Raw genomic sequence first — 18939 nt, 5'->3', positions numbered from 1 at the left:
AAAATATTATTGCTAAATAGTTTTCCACACAATTGTTCATCCGGGAAAATTTGTTGTTATTTAATCTTATACTATCAGTATATCATCATTGATATTCCTCATCTAATTGATTTATCTTATTATTAATTATATGTTATATATGTATATATTACAATTATTTAATTTTGTGATCATTGACATTAGTTAAGATTAATTTCTATAATGCTTTTTCGGCATAGGTGTAGTAAAAAAATAAAATAAAATAATTTCATATTTTTGTTCTTCATAGCTATGTTCTTCATATGTTTTCGTAGCATCCACTGAAGAGAAGACACCCAAATATTTGGTGTCTTTTTTAATCGTTCATTATCGGTATGTATATTGTTATATCTAGTTGGATTTGCTGGGTCACATTGGATTGATGTTAAAGATTTGTTATACTTTGTTAATATTGCATCTATTTAATGTTCTCATGATTGATATTGATTAAGGAAAAATCTCACGGACTAGATCACTTAAAACGTTAGATTTACAATCTAGCCAACATTTCAACTATGTTTAAAATCTGGCCACATTTAATGACGTTGCCTCATTAATCAGATAGTAGTTTACATGATTGTCTCTAGCATTTCCGTGTATAAACTTCGGTTAATTTTGGTAAATGGATGATTCACAAGAATAATTGAAACGTTGACTAGTTCTTTAAAATTAAGTTTGAAATTGATAGCTACGACACCCATTAATTAAGATCCACTTTCTATATCACCTTTTCGGCCCAAGATAATGATAGTTTAAGATGACTTGAACATTTTGTTTCTGTTCACTATGTTTTTATCGTAGACAATGAATTGAATGTTCAGTAGACAAAACTAGCATTTTCATCGTAGGAACTAGGAATACGAGAAGATAAGGTAACCACTCATTTATAAAATTGACTTTAATAAAATGCTCAAATATAAAGGAGATATGTTGTTGGCATACTTATGTAAGAGACTCTAATCTCATTCACTTAATTTGTATTAAAAATATTTTGTGCTAAATAGTTTTCCACAGACTTTGTGCTGATGTGATTTTTTTGCATCACATTTGTGACGTACGTATCGCGGAGGAGTCCGGTTACGCATCATGAGAGAGGGGATTGTCTTCCTTCAGTGTCAATAGAAACATCGTTATGAGTCAAGACCCGATAATGGTAACGAGTCAAACGATCCCTTAGAAAAGGTCAATCGAGATGATGGTGGTGAAAGAGACCATTTTCCTTGGTTGCAAGCATATTATGACTATGGGGACAAGCCCAATAAAAGTCACAACCCCCAAAGAATGTTGGAAAATGATGGCTTTGGTGATGAAGAACTTCTGAGTATCCTTCTTTGATGGTGATGTGATTCATGTTGGAAATGATCTAGGGTTTAAGAAAAAGTTTAACGCTTCGGTAAGCGGCGGAATTTTAAAAAATTTCTTTTAACCAGTAAAACGTTTTTACTAACCTAGACAAAGAGCAAGCACATGTAAATAAAAACTATTATGAGCATAAAAGATTACTAACCTTTTAGAAGCTTGAACGTTGAGAAGCTTTTGGAAAGTTGCAACGTTCGTCTCCCCCTTCGCAGCACGTCTCTCTTCTTTCCTCGCCAACTCGAGCAACCACGAAAGTTTCTATCACTAAATCACTCGAGAGAAAAAGGAATTAGTGTGTGGGCACTTTTAAACACTACGACTTAAGAACAAGTCTTGAAGTCGAAGAGCTAAAACACTAGGTCAAATGAGGACCTAGGTGCCAAAACCAAAAACGAAATTGAATAGAGAGAGAGAGAGAGGAGTCGGCCAAGCTAGAGAGAGAAGCTCTCAAATCTCTAAAACTTGGATGAATGAAATGAGGAGAATAAGGCTCCTATTTATAGGAGAGGCTTTACCTTCAATAAGGTAGTTTCCTCTTCTATAGAATATCACATATTCATGAGCAAATATTGCCTTATTTCTTCTTTCATTTGGGCGGCCAAGAGGTTCCATGCATAGCCATGGATTTGTTTCCTCTTTTATTTGCTTCTCCATTTACCTACATGGCCGATTTCCCCTTATTCCTCTTAGAGGAAATTTGTTTCCTCTTTTTCTTTTGGCAAGTATCTTGATACATTCATGCACAAAATATTCTCTCTTTTCGTTTGGGTAATGGGCGCCTAAAACAATTCTAGAAAGGCCTTCTAGAAGCTTTTCCATTTGTTCACGACAACATGAAAAATGCCCATTAAGAATTTTCAATATAATTCTTATGAAATGAAATTAATCCACAAGGCCCAATAAAACTAATATTGGCCGAGTGATACATGTCGTCAAATGACCATGTCAAAAAATTTATTGACATTCATTTCATCCTATGTCTCAAAATACAAAAATACCCTTTTGACAATTTTCGTAAAACTTGTCTCGTTCTTGTTTTGACTTAGCTTCTAGTTTAACTATTCCTACTCGATGTGATTTGTGACAGTGACCTTTATGGATCCAAATGAACAAAGCTTGAGCTGAACACTTGGACTCAAAAGTTCACAAACCTTTTCCAAGTTTAGCTTAATGTCAACTGACTCCACTAAAGAGTTGACACTGAAAATCTCTCGGTTCAAATGAATTTATTTTCTACTCAAGAATTCAACCTAATTATGATGAGTGGATCCACTGAATATTATCTATGTTTACCCTTCATGAATATCATCAGCTAGTCAGGATTTACAAAATTACCATTTTACCCTTCTAGCTGTTATTTCCTCAACTCATTTGTCGCTTGTGAATAAGTTAGAAACAATGTATTGACGAGGAGCTAACAAGTCACACAGTTTCATCCAAAAGAGTCAAGACTTGATTTGGACACTGGCCAGTTCATTTATTCACACTCCAAGGAACAAAGCATGAGGTGATATATATTGCATTTCAGCAATCTTGTACATGAATTCCATATCTATGAGATCTTCACAAAGTTACTCATGACATCTTCATAACTTAGTACTTCACCAATAGGTCCTGTTCGGAATCACATAGTGAGTCCGAACTCTGACTTTCTCAAATGAGAATACGTAAGCTATTAAATGACATGTCTCATTTCAGGATTAAGGTAAGCATGATGCAATTCAAGCGTAGTGACTTCGAGACATAAGAGGTTAAATGGTTTGTTCTTATCTTGTCTCTAGAAGTGCACTGGTCAATTCATTACCTTCGGAAGATACCTAGAAGAACTATAGAGTCTCCAACTCTCAATGCCCCATGACCCGACATCATAGATTCTCCTAACAATCGTACTGAGGTCAATAGCCCTTTGACCCTTAGATTGCGAATATATCGTTTTAGGCAAACTACGAAGAGTTTGTTCATGCAAATCTACATTTGTCTCTTCGTAAGTTGTTAAGTTTGTTTATGGACTAAAGACTAAGGTTTTATCATAAAGCTTCAAACAGACAAGGAAGAATGAATGAACATTTCAACTTTTTATTAATGAATAAGCAATTACAAGCAAGAGTCTTCGTGAGACTTTATTACATCAAATGTACAAAATAAAGACTACAACTCTTCTTGTGGGCACCATTGACAACAAACTCCCACTTGACTCAAAGAAGATGTGTGTAGTCCTTCATGCCTAATCCTTCTCGATGTTGGTCAAAGACCTTGTTCGCTAGGGCCTTGGTGAATGGATCTTCCAGGTTGTCCACCGTTGAGATTTTCTTCACTTCCACGTCTCCGCGCTGCACGATCTCTCGAATCAAATGACATTTCCTCTCAATATGCTTAATACTCCTCCACACAACAGCTCCACCATTAAGGATGAACACAGATCCCGAAGTGGATTTCCTGGAATCCTTATCCGCTTGAAAATCGGAGTCGGTATATCCCGTCATAGTCAGGTCAGTACCTGAGTATGTAAGCATCAAGTTCCTAGTTCTTCGAAGAAACTTAAGAACATGCTTAACAGCAATCCAGTGCTCGGGTCCAGGGTTGGATTGGAAACGGCTAACTACGCCAACAGCGAAATAGATGTCAGGTCTAGTGCAAAGCATAGCATACATGAGGCTTCCTACGGTAGAGGCGTAAGGAATTTTCCTCATGTCTTCAATCTCTTGTGCAGTCTTGGGAGACTGGTCCTTAGAGAGTGAAACTCCACGCCTAAAGGGTGTTTGGCCCTTCTTGGAGTCTTGCATCGAGAAGCGATCCATCACCTTATCAATATAAGATGCTTGAGAGAGCGACAGGGTCCGGTTTTTCCTATCTCGAAAGATTTGGATCCCCAGAATGTACGCGGCTTCTCCTAGATCCTTCATGTCGAATTGCTTTGCCAGTCAGACCTTAACCTCAGATAACCTACCCACATTATTACTAATGAGTAGTATATCATCGACATATAGCACCAGAAACACAACTTTGCCTTCGTGTATTAACTTGTAAACATAAGGCTCATCTATTGACTGTTCAAAGCCGAAGCTTTTCACAGTTTCATCGAATCTAATATTCCATGACCTAGATGCTTGCTTGAGTCCATAAATGGACTTAAGTAACTCACAAACCTTGGTCTCTTGACCCTTTTCCACGAAACCGTCTGGTTGAGCCATGTAAATGCGCTCGTCAAGATTGCCATTCAGGAAGGCTGTCTTTGCATCCATTTGCCTGATCTCATAGTCGAGAGCTGCAGCTATGGATAGGAGTATGCGTATGGATTTAAGCATCGCGACTGGCAAGAAGGTTTCTTCATAGTCAATCCCTTCTTGTTGGGTATAACCCTTGGCCACAAGTCGTGCTTTGAACGTCTCGACGTTCCCATCCGGACCCATTTTCTTCTTGTATATCCACTTACACCCTACGGGTTTAATCCCTTCAGGAAGGTCTACAAGTTTCCAGAGTTTGTTGACATACATCGAGTGCATTTCAACTTTCATGGCGTCAAGCCAAAGGTTTGATTCAGAACAAGCCATCGCTTGTCTATAGGAAACAGGATCATCCATGTCAGAGACGGCTACAAGAGAGTCTCCATAAGACATGTACCTGTCAGGCTTTTGAGTAGCCCTCCCACTACGTCGAAGTACTACTTGACGAGATTCTGATGAGTTAGGTTGTGTTTCACTTGGGGTAAGAACAATTCTTACAGATGAGGTAGAAGCTTCCTCACCCAACTTTTCTTCAAGCACAATTTTGCTTCTAGGTTTCACGTCTTTCATAAAGTCCTCCTCAAGGAAACGAGCATTCGTGCTAACGAAAGTCTTATCGTCCTCGGGACTATAGAAAATGAAACCTTTGGTTTCCTTTGGATATCCCACAAACAGGCACAATTTTGACCTACTAGCCAACTTGCTAGTCTTTTGCCTCAGCACGTGTGCGGGGCAACCCCAAACTTTGATGCGGCCAAGATTTACTTTACGGCCAGTCCATCGTTCATAAGGAGTACCAGGAACCGTTTTGGACGAAACTTGGTTCAAAATGTAAGCGGCTGTTTCGAGGGCATATCCCCAAAAGGAAAGAGGGAGTGATGAGTAACTCATCATTGATCTAACCATCTCCATGAGAGTTCGGTTTCTTCTCTCTGACACTCCGTTTTGTTGAGGTGTGCCAGGTGCGGTAAGCTGAGAAGCGATACCTTCTTCTTTAAGAAAGTCATTGAAACTCTCCAGACATATACTCACCACCTCGATCAGATCGAAGGATTTTGATCACTTTGCCAGTTTGCTTTTCCACTAAAGCCCTAAAGACCTTAAATATGTTAAAGGTCTCGGATTTGTGTTTGAGCAAATAGACAAAACCATATCGCGAGTAATCATCTGTGAAGGTAACGAAGTATTCGTATCCTCCACGTGCCTGTTGACTGTGCGGACCACATACATCAGAATGTAGTAGCTCCAGCAACTCAGTGGCTCTTCGACCTTTATCGGAGAAAGGTCGCTTAGTCATTTTTCCTTCTATGCAGGATTCACAAGTAGGTAGTGGACCTATTGCAGAGGCTTGGAGTGGACCGTCCCTCACAAGTCTCTTAATCCTATCTAGACTGATATGACCAAGTCTTAAGTGCCATAGGTATGTTGATTTTGTTAGATCGGAGGATTCAGAAAGTTTGATCCTCTTTGGCTCCCTAATTAGATCAATATCTATTTCGGTGTCTAAAAGAGAAGGTTGAGTGGGATAGATGTAGAAAAGAGCTTTCTTCATACATGCATCAGTGACAAAAGAATTATCAGGAAACGAAATACGAATTCCATTCTTAATGAACTTTAAACAATAATCTTGCTCAAGGAGACGAGCAACGGATATTAAGTTCTTCCCAAAGGTAGGAACAAAATAAACATTATTCAAGTTTAAAGTGCGGTCTTCAAAAGACAGCGTCACGGATCCCACAGCCTTCGCAGACACCAGGCTCACATCACCCCATTTGAAACAGAACTCGCCTTCCTCTAAGCTTTTGGTTTTCTTGAAACCATTCAAGGAACAACAAATATGGTTTGTAGCAGCGGAGTCAAGAATCCACGTTGATACATTATGATCAGCTACTAAGCATGCTTCGGTAACTAGTACAATACTATGTTCCTTTCCTTTGAGATAGACAAGACAGTTCTTTTTATCGGCCTTATGAGGTCTCTTCTTAGATCCAGAGGCGGAGGCTTTGTGCTCAGTAGCATGTGTGTCTCCTTGATTCCTCTTTCTCTTAGTGAGACCTTTAGCAGTGTGAAGCTCCTTTACAAGCTCGGTAACAATGTACTCTAGCTTATTCATGGAGTAGTTCCACTTGAAGGTATCAAAAGATTCGGGGAGAGTTTCCAAGATCATATCTATTTTGATCTCCTCGTTAATCTTAGATTCTAGGATTGCCATCTCATTCAGGTAACTAACTATCAGCATCGTATGGTCCCTGACAGGAGTCCTAGCCTTCATGCGACAGTTCATAAACTGTCGGACTGCTTGTTGCCTTGTTTGATGCCTTTGCCCTCCAAACATCTCATGGAGATTGTTGAGCATGTCGGCGGCAGTCTCGATGTCACGATGTTGTTGTTGCAACACATTGTTCATTGATGCTAAGATATAGCACCTCACAATCTCATCGGAGCAGAGCCAGGCCGCCAAGGTATCTTTGTCCTCTCGAGTCGAATCATCATTCGTTTAAGGACAGGGGGTGGTGAGTACCAATTTGTGCTTGTTAATGGTAAGGACAATGTCGAGGTTATGTTTCAAATTAACGTAGTTTTTGGTTTCGAGTTTGTTTGAGGAAAAGATGATCGAGAGAGGGTTGAGAGACATGTTGCCTATATAAGTTGAAACAAGTTTATGATTAGTCTTTGGTTTAGGATTTAAGTTTGTTTAAGACTTGATAAAATCCAAAGGTGTTATAAACCAAACGATAATTTACTCCATCAAGAGAAGGCCGCAAAAAATCTCCATTTATAAGTAAATGACACATCATTAATGCTTAGCCAAGATGTCAATACACCAATTTTGACTAGCCACCTTTTAAATTGGTTTGATCACTCACATCCTTTCGCAGAGCTTCAAGGGAGGATTACTAGGGATTGAGCCTAAGTGTGCAACCAACTACTTAGTCCAAAAGGTCAACTTTGAAAAACAATCCCCCAAGGGGAGGCCTTGCCTTCATCGTATCACTCTCGGACGTAGCTCATTGAGCAATGATCAAAGAAAAAACGCCTTAGAGTACTCCCATTTAAGAGAGGGTCGCAAGAGCGGCTCTTAGTCTCACGTTAATTGCTTCTTTCATTAGTGTTGGGGATCGTGGGTTACAAACAACAAGTATAACCCTCCCACTTAGTTTTTGGAGTTGGTACATCGACTCTTATAAGTTCGGAAACGGTTTTCCTAGTTATAGAGCGATAGAGCGGACAACAACAAAAGAATCCTAGATCTTCATGTTCAGAGCAGTGTTAGTGCATAAAGGCACAAGGTACATACTCGGATATTTTCCTATTTTCTATTCGGAAAAGTGCATGAGGGAAGTGTGAACTTCAACTCACTCGAACACTTGAAAGTTTGAGATTACACATCTTTTTATTTTTCGGCTTGTCTACAAGGAGACCTCCCACTCAAATTTTCAAGAGCATGAAGATTTTGAACATATGTGATAAAGATATAGTTTTGAAAACATTTTGAAAACTTATTTGATTTGGATGACAAAATATTTTCAAGTTTGAAAGCGAAAACGGTTTTTCAAAATTCAAACTAGTTTTGTAAAAATTCAATTTCAATTAAACTTTAAAAAATCAAAACATTTTAATCTTTCACATTATGTTTATAATCTTATAAAAAAAACATATTTGCTCAAGAAAGTTTTCTCATTAGAGTTCTATAACTCATGGTAGTGGGGCTGAAAATCCGGATTTCTAAAAAACTTGACTTTCGGAACAGCCGCGCACCTCGGAGTAAAATTGGCATAACTGGCGGCTCCGATGTCCTTTTGACCCAAAACCGGTGGCATTGGAAAGAGGACAGACAGACCTTTAATTTGATTCAAGAATGATTAAATGTTGATATCTGAGCAGAGAGTTAAGCCAGTTTTACTGCGGGTTTTACTCCGACTCGAAGAAAAAAGAAATAATTAAAGTTTGGTCTTTTAGTGCGTAAAAAGAATCGAGTGTAACGGAACGTTTTAGGAAGTTGTTAAAGCTTTTATTTGTGTTTTATCAGCAAGGTAATAACATGGTATAAAAGAAATAACAACAAGCATAAAATGATTCAAGTAAATAATTTTCAAGAGCATGAAGATTTTGAACATATGTGATAAAGATATAGTTTTGAAAACATTTTGAAAACGTATTTGATTTGGATGACAAAATATTTTTCAAGTTTGAAAGCGAAAACGGTTTTTCAAAATTCAAACTAGTTTTGTAAAAATTCAATTTCAATTAAACTTTAAAAAATCAAAACATTTTAATCTTTCACATTATGTTTATAATCTTATAAAAAAAACATTTTTGCTCAAGAAAGTTTTCTCATTAGAGTTCTATAACTCATGGTAGTGGGGCTGAAAATCCGGATTTCTAAAAAACTTGACTTTCGGAACAACCGCGCACCTCGGAGTAAAATCGCCATAACCGGCGGCTCCGATGTCCTTTTGACCCAAAACCGGTGGCATTGGAAAGAGGACAGACAGACCTTTAATTTGATTCAAGAATGATTAAATGTTGATATCTGAGCAGAGAGTTATGCCAGTTTTACTGCGGGTTTTACTCCGACTCGAAGAAAAAAGAAATAATTAAAGTTTGGTCTTTTAGTGCGTAAAAAGAATCGAGTGTAACAGAACGTTTTAGGAAGTTGTTAAAGCTTTTATTTGTGTTTTATCAGCAAGGTAATAACATGGTATAAAAGAAATAACAACAAGCATAAAATGATTCAAGTAAATAAAAGAAACTAGCAAGACAATACAACTAGTCACAAAATTTACTCGAAATTTTCTCAAACTTTTAAAACACGTTTTTCAATATAAAAATTAAAAATATTTTAGAACTGATTCTAATGTGTTTTAATAACATCCCAAACTCATAGAAAATCAACATGATTTTTAATTTAAAGGCAAGAGCAAAAAATTAAAAAAAATATAAGAAAACAATTCTAACTTGTACAATTCTAACGATTTTCAAGCTCATAACTTTAAATACATGTACATGCATATCTTTGACCATAGCTCTGATACCATTTGTTGGAAATGATCTAGGGTTTAAGAATGTTGTCGCAGTTTTTCGGACAACTATTTAGGAATCAAAGACGGTTAGACCCAAGGCCGGACCAAGTGGTCTCGTCTTGACTCGAGCGTGTCGGGCTTGGTATCCCAAGCCGTCCCTTAGCTGTAGGTGGTGTCAATCTCGTCCAACCACCTGAAAAAGTAAGAAAAGAGGTGTGAACTACAAAGGGGAAACAGAGGGGGTGCCTTTGCTTACCTCTCCGACGCTCAACATTAGTAGGATTGAGGTGGAGTATAGAGGGTTTGAGTGTTTAGAGGCCAAAGATGAGTGAAACGAGTGAGTTATGAATTCGACAGCGTTTCGTGACTCAAAATTGGATTACCTGGGTCAAGGGAGGGACCCTTGTATTTATAGGCGGCCAAGGGGTGGTTTGAGGACCCCTTGGCCGAGTGAGCAAGCTTGAGTCGGCCATTGACCCCCTGAATGGTTGGGTCGGCCAATGGCCGAGTGAACATGGTGGTGAGGTTCACTCGGCCATTGGCCGAGTGAAAAGCTTGGGGCCGGCTGAGGTTCACTCGGCCAATGGCCGAGTGAACTACTTTGGAGGTTCACTCGGCCATTGGCCGAGTGAACTGCATGGCCGGTTGAAGGTTCACCCGGCCAATGGCCGAGTGAACTGCTGGAAGGTTCACTCGGCTATTGGCCGAGTGGAGGTCGAGCTCGTGAGCCCGAGGTCGGGCTCATGAGGCCGAGGTCGAACTCGAGGATAGCCAAGCTCGGGCCTTTGGCCGAGGCTATCGGGCTGATGGCCGAGGATAGCCAAGTTCGGCCGTTGGCCGAGGCTTTTGGGCCGAGGGCCGAGGATAGCCAGGCTCGGCCATTGGTTTGGGCTGGCCCCCTGGTCGGATCAGGGTTTCGCCGTTCAAGACCTCGCACCAGTCACGCGGGTCGAAGAGATGCCTTGTCCTCGTCGGCCCTAGACGGGCCGACAACATTAGCCCCCCGAGTTTCCGGTCGAGCGTAGGTGGAGTGGAAACTCAAAATCTACGCTTTCATGCGGATGCGGGATGAACGCTCTCGGGTTCGCGAGCATGTCGTAGAAGGGCTTCCGATGCATCGCGGGGGACGGCCTTTGTGTGTCATGAGGGACGGCTTTATGCGTGTCTTATGTTCTCGACATACTATCGTAGTCGACTCGCACGGTTTTGTCGATGCGCGTCTTATTTTCTCGACTTACCAGCGGAGGCGTAATCGATTTGCGCGACTCGGGCCTCGGGGGGCCCCGGTGTTACGTTCGTGTGACCGGGTTTCCCGCGGACGCTGGCTAGACCAGATACGTCCGGCGGACGCAAGCCTTTGAAACCCATTTGTGACTCGCTGCCTTTTGGCTCACGAGCTGGGCGGCGGGCGAGGTGCCACATTTGTGTGGCCGGGTTTCCCGTGGATGCTGGCTAGACCAGATACGTCCGGCGGACGCAAGCCTTTAGAACCCATTTGTAACTCGCTGCCTTTCGGCTCGCGATCTGGGCGGCGAGCGCGGTGCCACATTTGTGTGGCCAGGTTTTCCGTGGACGCTGGCTAGACCAGATACGTCCGGCGGACGCAAGCCTTTGGAACCCATTTGTAACTCGCTGCCTTTCGGCTCACGAGCTGGGCGGCGAGCGCGGTGCCACATTCGTGTGGTCAGGTTTCCCGTGGACGCTGGCTAGACCAGATACGTCCAGCGGACGCAAGCCTTTGAAACCCATTTGTAACTCGCTGCCTTTCGGCTCACGAGCTGGGCGGCGAGCGCGGTGCCACATTTGTGTGGCCAGGTTTCCCGTGGACGCTGGCTAGACCAGATACGTCCGGCGGACGCAAGCCTTTGAAACCCATTTGTAACTTGCTGCCTTTCGGCTCACGAGCTGGGCGGCGAGCGCGGTGCCACATTTGTGTGGCCAGGTTTCCCGTGGACGCTGGCTAGACCAGATACGTCCGGCGGACGCAAGCCTTTGAAACCCATTTGTAACTCGCTGCCTTTCGGCTCAGGAGCTGGGCGGTGAGCGCGGTGCCACATTCGTGTGGTCAGGTTTCCCGTGGATGCTGGCTAGACCAGATACGTACGGCGGACGCAAGCCTTTGAAACCCATTTGTAACTCACTGCCTTTCGGCTCACGAGCTGGGCGGCGAGCGCGGTGCCACATTCGTGTGGTTAGGTTTCCCGTGGACGCTGGCTAGACCAGATACGTCCGGCGGACGCAAGCCTTTGAAACCCATTTGTAACTCGCTGCCTTTCGGCTCACGAGCTGGGCGGAGAGCGCGGTGTCACATTTGTGTGGCCATACCATCTCATGAACATGGCACCATTGGGCGCGTGCGTCACGCGACAGGCAAGGTTAGGTGCAGACTTGATCCCCTGGAGAGTGTGGCACCTTAGTGCGCTGGTCGCATTTCCGGGTTGGGTCTCTTGGGTCGAGCCCTGTGCCTTTGTGAGCGCGGCGCCCTGGTGCACGTTTCGCGTTTGGGTACTCAGGTCTCCCATTCTTACCCGGTACTCGACTCGAGGAGTGAACTCGACCCGAGGAGACATGTAGAGTCGACACGAGGAGTAGCTAGTCGACTCGCGGATTCGGTACTTGACTCGAGGATTGGACTCAACTCGAGGTGACATGTAGAGTCGGCACGAGGAGTAGCTTGTCGACTCGTGGACTCGGTACTCGACTCGATGAGTGAACTCAACTCGAGGAGAAACTTAGAGTCGGCACGAGGAGTTGTCGATCGACTCGTGGACTCGAAACTCAACTCGAGGAGTGAACTCAACTCGAGGAGTAATGTAGAGTCGGCACGAGGAGTAGCTTGTCGACTCGTGGACTCGGTACTTGACTCGAGGAGTGAACTCAACTCGAGGAGAAGTGTAGAGTCGGCACGAGGAGTTGTCGATCGACTCGTGGGCTCGAAACTCAACTCGAGGAGTGAACTCAACTCGAGGAGTAATGTGTAGACCGCCTCTCTCTGGGACCTCCGGCCTAACCATCGGCCCCTTGAGACTTTGTTATGCTTCTATTTTTATTTTGTTTTTTTTCTTTTTGAGTTGTTTAGTTGATTGGGCATTGATCCCTGTTAACCCCCCTGAGTTTCTTGCGTTTGTGAGACGAAGGTCAAGAAACTCTCGTGTTGGAGGTGTACAATAGAGTGTGTTGACATGTGTAGAATAATCCTTTATTGCAGTAAGGAGGTCGTTACAAGTTTTCATGGCACTTGGCCTTCTTTGGAAAAGGAAAATTACATAATTGAAATGAAGCGATTACAAAGTCGAGTGAGTCCGGGAATGAGTTTAAGGGCGGAAGCTGCGACAATCACGGCTTGCTAGCGTATGCGACAAATTCCTTGAAGTCCCCACTTCGAATTAGGGAATCAATTTGCTTCCTAAGCTGGTAGTATTCTGTCGTTGCGTGCCCGTGGTCTCGATGATACTCGCATTGCTTGCTTCTGTCCCTCGTCGCGGGGTCCATCTTTAATGGGGCCGGCGAGCCTAGCTTCTCCCTGTGTAAGCTCAGGATCCGGTCGGGCGTCGCGTTGAGTGGGACGAAGGATTGCTTCGGGGCTGGAGAAGGATGGTCATTGGGGACTCGACCATTTCTACGCCTCTTCCTTCGCGAGCTGAGACCGATGGCCGGTGCCATGAGTGTGGCGGCGCGTTTCTTGTTGGATGCGCGGTCGGCAACGTTGGGTGGTTGATGTCCCAAGACGACTTCTCTCTCGATCCCGCATTGGGCATTGAGTTTTTCTCTCAAGTCGCTCCCATGAGATTCCCTTCGGGAATTGAGGCGATCTCTCAAGTCTCCGTTGGCCGTCCCTATCACTTTAGGCGAGGGGACATCATTCGAGTGACGTCCTCGACAGACGCCATGGCCATTGACGTCGTCACCTCCCCGGGGGTTTTGGACGCGGATGGTGAGCTTGGAGCATCCCTTTCGGGACCTAGAGGCTGAGCGTTCCCGAGTATTACTCGACACTTGACGCCTTGGCGTGGTTGCCCGAGGGTGTCCCCTCGAGGGCGCGTGCATGTGCTCATTAGAAAGTTGACGTCTAGACGCGGTCGCCCGAAGGTGTCCCCTTGGAAGCGTGCGCGTGCGTCCCCTTTCGTGAAAAGCGTGATGGATGTCGGTCTCGTTGGTTCCCGATTCTGCCACGTAATCGGGGTCTTTCTCGTCGTGGTTGACGTCGTCGACGTTGTTGGAGTCGAGGAGGTCGGCGATGAGCGTACCGGTGACGCCGGGGCGGTCTAGGAGCTCGGCAAGCCTTCGAGCCGTGTCCTCTCGGACTGCGGCCTCGGGGTCATTCGTCGGGTCTCGGGGCTGGCTCTCATTATCATGAGGTTGCCCTTCGAGACGGTGCGCGGAGCTTTGGAGGTCGTTCCTCGAGCTAGTCGCTCGGGCACCCACGGAGGTGGCGGGGACACGACTCATCTCTCGAGAGTTGTAGAAGTAGCGAAAATGTGGAATGGAAGGGAGAGCGCGCTAAGGTCGGTGGTCCCCTCCTTCTAGCGCCAAAATATTGTCGCTGTTTTTCGGACAACTATTTAGGAATCAAAGACGGTTAGACCCAAGGCCGGACCAAGTGGTCTCGTCTTGACTCGAGCGTGTCGGGCTTGGTATCCTAAGCTGTCCCTTAGCTGTAGGTGGTGTCAATCTCGTCCAAGCACCTGAAAAAGTAAGAAAAGAGGTGTGAACTACAAAGGGGAAACAGATGGGGTGCCTCTGCTTACCTCTCCGACGCTCAACATTAGTAGGATTGAGGTGGAATATAGAGGGTTTGAGTGTTTAGAGGCCAAAGATGAGTGAAACGAGTGAGTTATGAATTCGACAGCGTTTCGGGACTCAAAATTGGATTACCTGGGTCAAGGGAGGGACCCTTGTATTTATAGGCGGCCAAGGGGTGGTTTGAGGACCCCTTGGCCGAGTGAGCAAGCTTGAGTCGGCCATTGACCCCCTGAATGGTTGGGTCGGCCAATGGCCGAGTGAACATGGTGGTGAGGTTCACTCGGCCATTGGCCGAGTGAAAAGCTTGGGGCCGGCTGAGGTTCACTCGGCCAATGGCCGAGTGAACTACTTTGGAGGTTCACTCGGCCATTGGCCGAGTGAACTGCATGGCCGGTTGAAGGTTCACCCGGCCAATGGCCGAGTGAACTGCTGGAAGGTTCACTCGGCTATTGGCCGAGTGGAGGTCGAGCTCGGGCGGGCGAGGTCGTGCTCATGAGGCCGAGGTCGAGCTCATGAGGCCGAGGCCGAGCTCGTGAGGCCGAGGTCGAGCTCGTGAGCTCGAGTGGAGGTCGAGCTCGGGCGGGCGAGGTCGTGCTCATGAGGCCGAGGTCGAGCTCATGAGGCCGAGGTCGAGCTCATGAGGCCGAGGTCAAGCTCGTGAGCCCGAGTAGAGGTCGAGCTCGTGAGGCCGAGGTCGAGCTCGTGAGGCCGAGGTCGAGCTGATGAGGCCCGAGGTCGACCTCATGAGGCCGAGGTCGAGCTCATGAGGCCGAGGTCGAGCTCGTGAGCCCGAGTGGAGGTCGAGCTCGTGAGCCCGAGTGGAGGTCGAGCTCGTGAGGCCGAGGTCGGGCTCATGAGGCCGAGGTCGAACTCGAGGATAGCCAAGCTCGGCCGTTGGCCGAGGCTTTTGGGCCGAGGGCCGAGGATAGCCAGGCTCGGCCATTGGTTTGGGCTGGCCCCCTGGTCGGGTCAGGGTTTCGCCGTTCAAGACCTCGCACCAGTCACGCGGGTCGAAAAGCTGCCTTGTCCTCGTCGGCCCTAGACGGGCCGACAACATTAGCCCCCCGAGTTTCCGGTCGAGCGTAGGTCGAGTGGAAACTCAAAATCTACGCTTTCATGCGGATGCGGGATGAACGCTCTCGAGTTCGCGAGCATGTCGTAGAAGGGCTTCCGATGCATCGCGGGGGACGACCTTTGTGCGTCATGAGGGACGGCTTTATGCGTGTCTTATGTTCTCGACATACTATCGTAGTCGACTCGCACGGTTTTGTCGATGCGCATCTTATTTTCTCGACTTACCAGCGGAGGCGTAATCGATTTGCGCGACTCGGGCCTCGAGGGGCCCCGGTGTCACGTTCGTGTGACCGGGTTTCCCGCAGACGCTGGCTAGACCAGATACGTCCTGCGGACGCAAGCCTTTGAAACCCATTTGTGACTCGATGCCTTTTGGCTCACGAGCTGGGCGGCGGGCGAGGTGCCACATTTGTGTGGCCGGGTTTCCCGTGGATGCTGGCTAGACCAGATACGTCCGGCGGACGCAAGCCTTTAGAAACCCATTTGTAACTCGTTGCCTTTCGGCTCACGAGCTGGGCAGCGAGCGCGGTGCCACATTTGTGTGGCCAGGTTTCCCGTGGACGCTGGCTAGACCAGATACGTCCGGCGGACGCAAGCCTTTGAAACCCATTTGTAACTCGCTGCCTTTCGGCTCACGAGCTGGGCGGTGAGCGCGGTGCCACATTCGTGTGGTCAGGTTTCCCGTGGATGCTGGCTAGACCAGATACGTCCGGCGGACGCAAGCCTTTGAAACCCATTTGTAACTCACTGCGTTTCGGCTCACGAGCTGGGCGGCGAGCGCGGTGCCACATTCGTGTGGTCAGGTTTCCCGTGGACGCTGGCTAGACCAAATACGTCCGGCGGACGCAAGCCTTTGAAACCCATTTGTAACTCGCCGCCTTTCGGCTCACGAGCTGGGCGGCGAGCGCGGTGCCACATTTGTGTGGCCAGGTTTCCCGTGGACGCTGGCTAGACCAGATACGTCCGGCGGACGCAAGCCTTTGAAACCCATTTGTAACTCGCTGCCTTTCGGCTCACGAGCTGGGCGGAGAGCGCGGTGTCACATTTGTGTGGCCATACCATCTCATGAACATGGCACCATTGGGCGCGTGCATCACGCGACAGGCAAGGTTAGGTGCAGACTTGATCCCCTGGCGAGTGTGGCACCTTAGTGCGCTGGTCGCATTTCCGAGTTGGGTCTCTTGGGTCGAGCCATGTGCCTTTGTGAGCGCGGTGCCCTGGTGCGCGTTTCGCGTTTGGGTACTCAGGTCTCCCATTCTTACCCGGTACTCGACTCGAGGAGTGAACTCGACCCGAGGATACATGTAGAGTCGACACGAGGAGTAGCTAGTCGACTCGCGGATTCGGTACTTGACTCGAGGATTGGACTCAACTCGAGATGACATGTAGAGTCGGCACGAGGAGTAGCTTGTCGACTCGTGGACTCGGTACTCGACTCGATGAGTGAACTCAACTCGAGGAGAAACTTAGAGTCGGCACGAGGAGTTGTCGATCGACTCGTGGACTCGAAACTCAATTCGAGGAGTGAACTCAACTCGAGGAGTAATGTAGAGTCGACACGAGGAGTAACTTGTCGACTCGTGGACTCGGTACTTGACTCGAGGAGTGAACTCAACTCGAGGAGAAGTGTAGAGTCGGCACGAGGAGTTGTCGATCGACTCGTGGGCTCGAAACTCAACTCGAGGAGTGAACTCAACTCGAGGAGTAATGTGTAGACCGCCTCTCTCTGGGACCTCCGGCCTAACCATCGGCCCCTTGAGACTTTGTTATGCTTCTATTTTTATTTTGTTTTTTTTCTTTTTGAGTTGTTTAGTTGATTGGGCATTGATCCCTGTTAACCCCCCGAGTTTCTTGCGTTTGTGAGACGAATGTCAAGAAACTCTCGTGTTGGAGGTGTACAATAGAGTGTGTTGACATGTGTAGAATAATCCTTTATTGCAGTAAGGAGGTCGTTACAAGTTTTCATGGCACTTGGCCTTCTTTGGAAAAGGAAAATTACATAATTGAAATGAAGCGATTACAAAGTCGAGTGAGTCCGGGCATGAGTTTAAGGGCGTAAGCTGCGACAATCACGGCTTGCTAGCGTATGCGACAAATTCCTTGAAGTCCCCACTTCGAATTAGGGAATCAATTTGCTTCCTAAGCTGGTAGCATTCTGTCGTTGCGTGCCCGTGGTCTCGATGATACTCGCATTGCTTGCTTCTGTCCCTCGTCGCGGGGTCCGTCTTTAATGGGGCCGGCGAGCCTAGCTTCTCCATGTGTAAGCTCAGGATCCGGTCGGGCGTCGCGTTGAGTGGGACGAAGGATTGCTTCGGGGCTGGAGAAGGATGGTCATTGGGGACTCGACCATTTCTACGCCTCTTCCTTCGCGAGCCGAGACCGGTGGCCGGTGCCATGAGTGTGGCGGCGCGTTTCTTGTTGGATGCGCGGTCGGCAACGTTGGGTGGTTGATGTCCCAAGACGACTTCTCTCTCGATCCCGCGTTGGGCGTTGAGTTTTTCTCTCAAGTCGCTCCCATGAGATTCCCTTCGGGAATTGAGGCGATCTCTCAAGTCTCCGTTGGCCGTCCCTATCACTTTAGGCGAGGGGACATCATTCGAGTGACGTCCTCGACAGACGCCATGGCCATTGACGTCGTCACCTCCCCGCGGGTTTTGGACGCGGATGGTGAGCTTGGAGCGTCCCTTTCGGGACCTAGAGGCCGAGCGTTCCCGAGTATTACTCGACACTTGACGTCTTGGCGTGGTCGCCCGAGGGTGTCCCCTCGAGGGCGCGTGCATGTGCTCATTAGAAAGTTGACGTCTAGACGCGGTCGCCCGAGGGTGTCCCCTTGGAAGCGTGCGCGTGCGTCCCCTTTCGTGAAAAGCGTGATGGATGTCGGTCTCGTTGGTTCCCGATTCTGCCACGTAATCGGGGTCTTTCTCGTCGTGGTTGACGTCGTCGACGTTGTTGGAGTCGAGGAGGTCGGCGATGAGCGTGCCGGTGACGCCGGGGCGGTCTAGGAGCTCGGCAAGCCTTCGAGCCGTGTCCTCTCGGACTGCGGCCTCGGGGTCATTCATCGGGTCTCGGGGATGGCTCTCATTATCATGAGGTTGCCCTTCGAGACGGTGCGCGGAGCTTTGGAGGTCGTTCCTCGAGCTAGTCGCTCGGGCACCCACGGAGGTGGCGGGGACACGACTCATCTCTCGAGAGTTGTAGAAGTAGCGAAAATGTGGAATGGAAGGGAGAGCGCGCTAAGGTCGGTGGTCCCCTCCTTCTAGCGCCAAAATGTTGTCGCTGTTTTTCGGACAACTATTTAGGAATCAAAGACGGTTAGACCCAAGGCCGAACCAAGTGGTCTCGTCTTGACTCGAGCGTGTCGGGCTTGGTATCCCAAGCTGTCCCTTAGCTGTAGGTGGTGTCAATCTCGTCCAAGCACCTGAAAAAGTAAGAAAAGAGGTGTGAACTACAAAGGGGAAACAGATGGGGTGCCTCTGCTTACCTCTCCGACGCCCAAC

The sequence above is a fragment of the Urtica dioica genome, chromosome 6 (assembly GCF_054948205.1).
Source record: "Urtica dioica subsp. dioica isolate 48M chromosome 6, U.dioica_male_clone48M_v1_H2, whole genome shotgun sequence".
NCBI classification, from domain to species: Eukaryota; Viridiplantae; Streptophyta; class Magnoliopsida; order Rosales; family Urticaceae; genus Urtica; species Urtica dioica.
This window is presented reverse-complemented; position numbering follows the sequence as displayed.